This window comes from Aythya ferina, assembly GCF_964211825.1.
Source record: "Aythya ferina genome assembly, chromosome: Z".
Lineage (NCBI taxonomy): Eukaryota > Metazoa > Chordata > Aves > Anseriformes > Anatidae > Aythya > Aythya ferina.
The window spans coordinates 73,257,607-73,264,642 of record NC_140299.1 but is presented as its reverse complement, the minus strand read 5'-3'; positions in this window follow the sequence as shown (position 1 = coordinate 73,264,642).

The following is a 7,036-nucleotide window of genomic DNA, read 5'->3' as shown; positions in this document are numbered from 1 at the left end:
AGTCAAGGTAGACCACATCCACAGCCTTTCCCTCATCCACCCAGCGCGTCACTCTGTCATAGAAGGAGATCAGGTTCGTCAGGCATGACCTGCCTTTCATAAAGCCATGCTGACTGGGCCTGATCGCCTGCTTCCCCTTCAAGTGCTGCATGATGACTCTCAGGAGGATCTGCTCCATGAGCTTTCCTGGCACTGAGGTCAAACTGACAGGCCTGTAGTTTCCTGGGTCTGCCCTCCGGCCCTTCTTGTAGATGGGCGTCACGTTTGCTAGCCGCCAGTCGATTGGGACCTCCCCCGATAGCCATGACTGTTGATAAATGATGGACAGCGGCTTGGCCAGCTCCTCTGCCAGTTCCCTCAGTACCCTTGGGTGGATCCCATCTGGCCCCATCGACTTGTGCACATCTAAGTGCCGTAGTAGGTCACCAACCAGTTCTTCATGGATAATGAGGGCCACATCCTGCTCCCCATCCCCTTCCACCAGCTCAGGGTACTGGGTATCCAGAGAACATCCGGTATTGCCGCTAAAGACTGAGGCAAAGAAGGCATTGAGCACCTCCGCCTTTTCCTCATCTCTTGTAACTAAGTTTCCCCCCGCATCCAGTAAAGGATGGAGATTCTCCTTAGTCCTCCTTTTTGTGTTGATGTATTTATAGAAACGTTTTTTGTTATCTTTAACGGCAGTAGCCAGATTGAGCTCCAGATGAGCTTTGGCCTTCCTAATTTTGTCCCTGCACAGCCTCGCTACTTCTTTAAAGTCCTCCTTAGTGGCCTGCCCACTTTTCCAAAGCTTATAAACCCTCTTTTTCCTCCTAAGATCAAGCCACAATTCTCTGTTGAGCCAGGCCGGTCTTCTTCCCCGCCAGCTCGTCTTTGGGCACGTGGGAACAGACCGTTCCTGCGCCATTAAGACTTCCCTCTTGAAGAGCGCCCAGCCTTCCTGGACCCCTCTGCCCTTCAGAACCGCCTCCCAAGGGACTCCACCAACCAATGTCCTGAGCAGCTCAAAGTCAGCCCTCCGAAAGTCCAATACAGCGGTTTTACTGGTCCCCCGCCTTCGCCTCGTCAGCCTCCCTCACGAGGGCTGCCGGGTCCTGGCGGCTCCCTCTAGTAGGCTCGATGCCGGACAAAATTAGCCCTGCCTGGCCCGATCCCCCGCTCCGCTGCAGAACGCGTCTGCCCCGGAGCCGATCGCCTCGGCAAATGGCAGTGAAATGGCGGTGGGTCCCGATTTAAATAGCCCGCCGCTGACGCTGCTGGCTCCGCCTTCGCCTCGTCAGCCTCCCTCACGAGGGCTGCCGGGTCCTGGCGGCTCCCTCTAGTAGGCTCGATGCCGGACAAAATTAGCCCTGCCTGGCCCGATCCCCCGCTCCGCTGCAGAACGCGTCTGCCCCGGAGCCGATCGCCTCGGCAAATGGCAGTGAAATGGCGGTGGGTCCCGATTTAAATAGCCCGCCGCTGACGCTGCTGGCTCCGCCTTCGCCTCGTCAGCCTCCCTCACGAGGGCTGCCGGGTCCTGGCGGCTCCCTCTAGTAGGCTCGATGCCGGACAAAATTAGCCCTGCCTGGCCCGAAAGTTAACTTTCTCAACTCTACAGTCCAGCTCAGTTTTCATATCAGGCTCCCATGTAACCCTTTGAGACTAGCAGGGGTCTAAAATATAGCAGCCATGGGGTAGACGGGGCTCTGAAACATCAGTTTAGGACAGCGGATGATCAAAAAAATAAAAAAGGGTAAGCTAGTCTATACTAAAAATGTGGTAGCGAGGTACACATTAACATGTCAGAACAGTGTCTTGTAATTTGATAGTCTCAATGGATTGAGACTTGTTCAATGGATTGTACAGTTCCAGTAAATTATAATTCTAAACAGCAAGAATTAAAAACACCTAAAATAATATATGTGCCAAATAGCTCTTGCCCTCTTGCTTTTTCTGTTCAGGAGGAAGCAAAGAACTGTTTCCATGCACCCTGGTTTTAGAGGTGAGAAGCATGATGACATCTCTTATCTGGTTCTTGGGAGTACAAAGACAGAAAGAAGTGTGAAATATCTCATACAAATGTGTGAGAACTCACATACCTGGGACCATGGTTAAGCCCACATAGGGTCTATATAGCACTGCTCTCTATGCTCATACAGGATTCTCTCTTCATGTAGATCTTGTCAAAATCCAAACAACAAACACAAACTCTACAGTAAGATCCAAATATGTGTGCAGAATCCTACACAATAAATTAGCGGCATAAGTAGGAACAGAACACAGGCTTAATTCCCTTAACTCCCCATCCTGTTTTCTATTAGGAACTGTTTTTCATGAGGAATCCCAGAATTTCCTGCCTCAGTTTCTTTGCATAATAGGTAGCAGAAGATATAGTACATGACCCTTACCTGTCTTATTTACTAAAATTCTTTTCTTTCACATACCCATTAGCTCATCTTATCTACTGAAATCCTTTTGGTTTCCTTTCATATGCTCAATAGTCTATATTATCTACTAAAATTCTTTCAGCCTCCTCTCACTTTAAGTTTACTATATTTCATATACTCTGATCTGACCCAGTGCCTCTGGCTTCAATGTAACCTTCCTGAATTATGAAATATTGTAGGAAGAAAAGCATATCTGTTAGTATTATTACTTCTATTGTTTCCACCAGTAAAAAGGCACAGAATAGTAATATTTGCCATTGTACAAATTTGATTTTGAGTCCAAGCTTTAAAACCAAAATAAAATAAACAAAATCAGATAAAATCACAATGCTAGCAAATGTGGCATACCTATGGGACAGAGAACTGTCAAGAACCCAAGAATGAGAAGATGCACTAATTGTGTTAATATGCATATTCCATAAAGTTTGTTGCTGAACAATTTTTCCAGAGCCAACAAATGTGAACTATTTAGTATTCACTTGAAAGTGTCTTCTAAAAATTAATTATTGTGAGGCTGGGAAAGCAGTTGCCTGCGTGGAAAGGAAAATATGGAATCCAAACTGCTGAAAATTTCAGTGAAGACCTGTACACGTCTGACTGTTGGATTAAATGACAGCGCTGTGTTCATCAATACAATCTCCTTTGCACAGAGTAATGGATACAAAGTTACTGTTATGTACATGTTTCTTATTACATCTTTTGCTTTATTTATTTATTTATTTATTAACCTCTTGATAGTTACTACTTAGGTTGCTTGACTTTCTGTAAAAATCTTTCGTCATACACAGCAGAACACCTGAAACAGATTGTTTTGTCTTAGTCTCCACAGACTTTCTTAAGGCGCCCTCTGTACAACTCTTCATTTTTCTTACTCTGGATCATGTGCTCTTGCACCAAGTATGTGGTTTACAGGAAAAAAAAAAAAAAAAAAAAAAAAAAGTGGCTTTCTTTTAATGAGAAAAGCCTTTTCAGATCATTTTAAGAGTCCCAACTCTAAGCTGACCAGATATAGTAGTCTGCAGTGATTCTAAGCCATTCCTTAACTTGAGGTAATAAACTGTCATGGAGTTGTCAGTACACACATTGTCTTTTTGTAAATTATAATACATTTCCACAAGTGTGTAAAGTGTACTCCTTTGTGAAAATAATGAAATTGTGAATAATGAAAAACATACTGCCAGTACTATTCTTACAAATGTAGACATTTTATCATAAATATTTTTTGAATATGAAGCAAATGTATACTCATTCAGTTAAAACTTTTCAGTTGCTAAGCTGGATGGAAGTGAGTACCAAGTGTTCTACGTATTTTAGTGGTCTTGAAAAATATTACTTTCTTGTTCAAGAAAATACGATAGTTCCTATGTATTTGTTTAAGCCTGCTGAGAATAACATCCCGACATAGTAAATCACACCCACTTAGATGCTTCACATAAATTCTGCTGGGTCATACAAAGGCATTAGCTGAATTTTCATTTTATTATTATTGTTATTAGCATTATTACTGTTATTATTATTATTGCTAGGCCCTCTCTTCTGTGTATTCACGTTCTGTCTTCTTTTCCCTTTGCTGCTGATTATTAGTGAAGGAAGATGAAAATGTTTAAGTGACTGAATATTTTTTAATATTCATGCCTTCAGTATAAGTTTAATTTTATAAGGTTTACTGGAAAAGAGGATGCAGTTAATACTTACATTGCCCTACAGGAGGCAGATCATGAGGGTGCTCACAGTCTCACAGTAGGTAGCCCTGTAATCTTAGGACATCTCTGAAGTCTCTTTGAAAAGTAGCAAGGGGAACTCAGCTTATCTAGTTCCTGCATAAACATTACCCTACCTTTCACGTCATACAGATTGCTCCTTGCATCTTCACCCCACATCATGCAGACTGCTCAGTAGATATATGGAGGAAGAAAGAAAAGGTATATGTGCTGCTGTTGCCATTAGACTTACACAGAAAGCAATAGGATGAATTTGAGCTTCTGATATAAAGGAAGGAAAAAATGTTTTCAACTCCTCCCTTTTTGCAGCTGCTGCTCTCAATGCCAATGAAGTTCAGCTCTTTGGTACTTGTTTAGGAGGGGACCCAAGAAAGACTGAGAAGTGGGGATAAAATTTAATATTAAAAACAAAACAAAACAAAACAAAAAAAAACAGAAAAAAGAAAACCCACGGTAATTTGCACACCTTTAATTCCAAAAGATGTAATTCCAGTCTAGTTCCTTTATTTTTTTTCTTGCCAGAGACTTGTCGTCCCTTAAACTGTAGCTCCATTATTGTGCTCCCCCATGTGTTTCCCTGTTTCATTTAACTCTTCAGCTATGTACTATCTGCTGTTATTTTTCCATTTAATTAACAGAGCACAAAATTTCATAGAATGCTTTTACATTGACAACAAAACAAGCCAGAGTCAAAAGCACTGTCTTCAACATAAACAAACAACCACTTTTCAGAGTAATCTACCTAAACTTCTGTGCCAACTGACAACAGTTTACAGGGAACAGAAGCTTGAATGGATTAGATCTATAAAACCTGGAGAAGAATAATTGTGCAAATAATTGCTTAAAATATTTGTGCTAAGATTGACACTGTACCCCCCAAAATGAGAAATTCAGTATTGCTGTAAACTTCTTTAGATGTAGTTGTAAACATCAATTTGAAAGTCTCATTCAGTGAATTCCTGAGTGTTCTGTTAGAAAATGTTACAAGATGAAAATATTTAGCACTTAGCTTTTTCCAGGCTCCCGTTCGAAATTTATTGTTATATTTTACCTATAGGAAGAAACTCCGAATAGCTGCATAATAAAGAAATTAGAGAAAATACAATCAGATTAATGTTATGTAATTCTTGCAGAACTAGACAAAAAATTTGTTCTGATGTTCAGTTTTTGAGTAATGTTACAGTGACTTTTTCTTAGTCACATGATTTTTTTATTTTGATTTTCCGCAACTGACCTACAAAATTTCTTTCCTAGCAGCATTGCAGCCTTTTTATAGATTCCTTATCTTGTTTATTATCAGAAACCAGTTTTAACACTGGAATTATTTCAAGCAATTTCTTCATTGATTAGACCTTTAAAACTTGCAGCCATTGACTACGCATTTATATTTTTACACTGGCTGCCAGACTGGCTTTATGTGCATTCTCACTGGCTGCCTTTCTTCTGTATCCACCCTATTGCTTTCTGTTTCTTTTGTTTCAGTGTCATTCTTTCCCTCTTTTTTTTTACCATGCCATTAAAATTAGATATTAATGTTTGCCAAATTGCTCTTTTTACTTGGAATTCATATGATACCTTAAAATTTCGAAATTCAGAAAAAGGTAGGCTAAAGGTGAACATAAGCAAAAAACATCCAGCTCCTGGGTCAGCAAGAAATATAATTGCATATGTAAATCTGTATGCAACTGATACTATTTGCATGTTTAAAGTTACACATGTAATTCCTCTTTGAATCTGGGTCACAGGGAAGGGAAGAATATGCTGATGATTATAACTGTTCCAGAAGGCTTCACTAACATTTATTTGAATAGAAACCACGAATCAGCTTCTACAGTGCTCAGAGCTCCTTTCATTTGCATACCCCAAATGTTTGTGAAAGCAAATTTTTGTTGAGAAGAATGTTCAATGCAAAGTGAAACATCAGAAATAAGGGTGTGAATGTATGCTTGCATGTGTATTGACACTGGAAGCATTCACATGGCCATCTGGACAGCCCTGTGGGTTTGGGAGTTGTTCAGAAAATAGCATGTGATTTGTAAGTCATAAAGAGAGTGCAAGTACCAAGTAGCAAAGTGCTAGTGCTTTCAACACTGATTCAGTGAGTCATTCATGGAGTAATCCATGGAATGAAGTTTCACTAGCTACCACACTTCCTAGTTTACTATAGGTTGTGGTTTGTCAAACTGGAAAAAATAGTGTTTTGTTTTTTTTTTTTTTTAAATGAAATTTCTGTAGTATTCCCTAGTTAAGTAATCAGAATGTGAGTAAGTATTATTCAGAAATGTTTTACTTTTTGCAAACTGTTCATCACTCTATTTTAAATAACAAATGAATCAATTAATACCTATTTCTGAACTGAGTGAATTAACTCAACTGTGAAATGCCTCAGAATGAACAATATTAAAGCTGGATCTTTCTTCTGCCTTTTTCATGATGTGTCCAGCTGCAGAAAGAAAATATTTTAGCCCAAATCAGATCTGGGCAGAGCATGACTGTGTGTTTACCTTTCAGAAACCACTTTACAGATATCAGTAGCCAAATTGACCAGTGTCATTTGGCTTTATTATAGCCATGATTTTAGTAAAGATGATCGAAGGGTCAGTCTACATTTACATTAGTAGACTCCAGAGTGCCTGGGAGCACTCCTGTACCCCAGCTGCAATTGCTTACTGTTGTTAGCAAATTGTTCCAGTGTTGTCTGGCACAAATCTGGCCTGTTGAAACGAGTATTTTCCTCAAGCAGCTCCTGGGCTTGGTTTGATGTTACAAATGGCCCAGAGTTCATTCCCAGTACACAGTTTCCAAACAGTTGTCTTGTTCCAGAGACTAATTTGATTTATTACCATAGATGTGTGCTGTTCACAGCCAGCTTGCAACAATTCTGAGCCT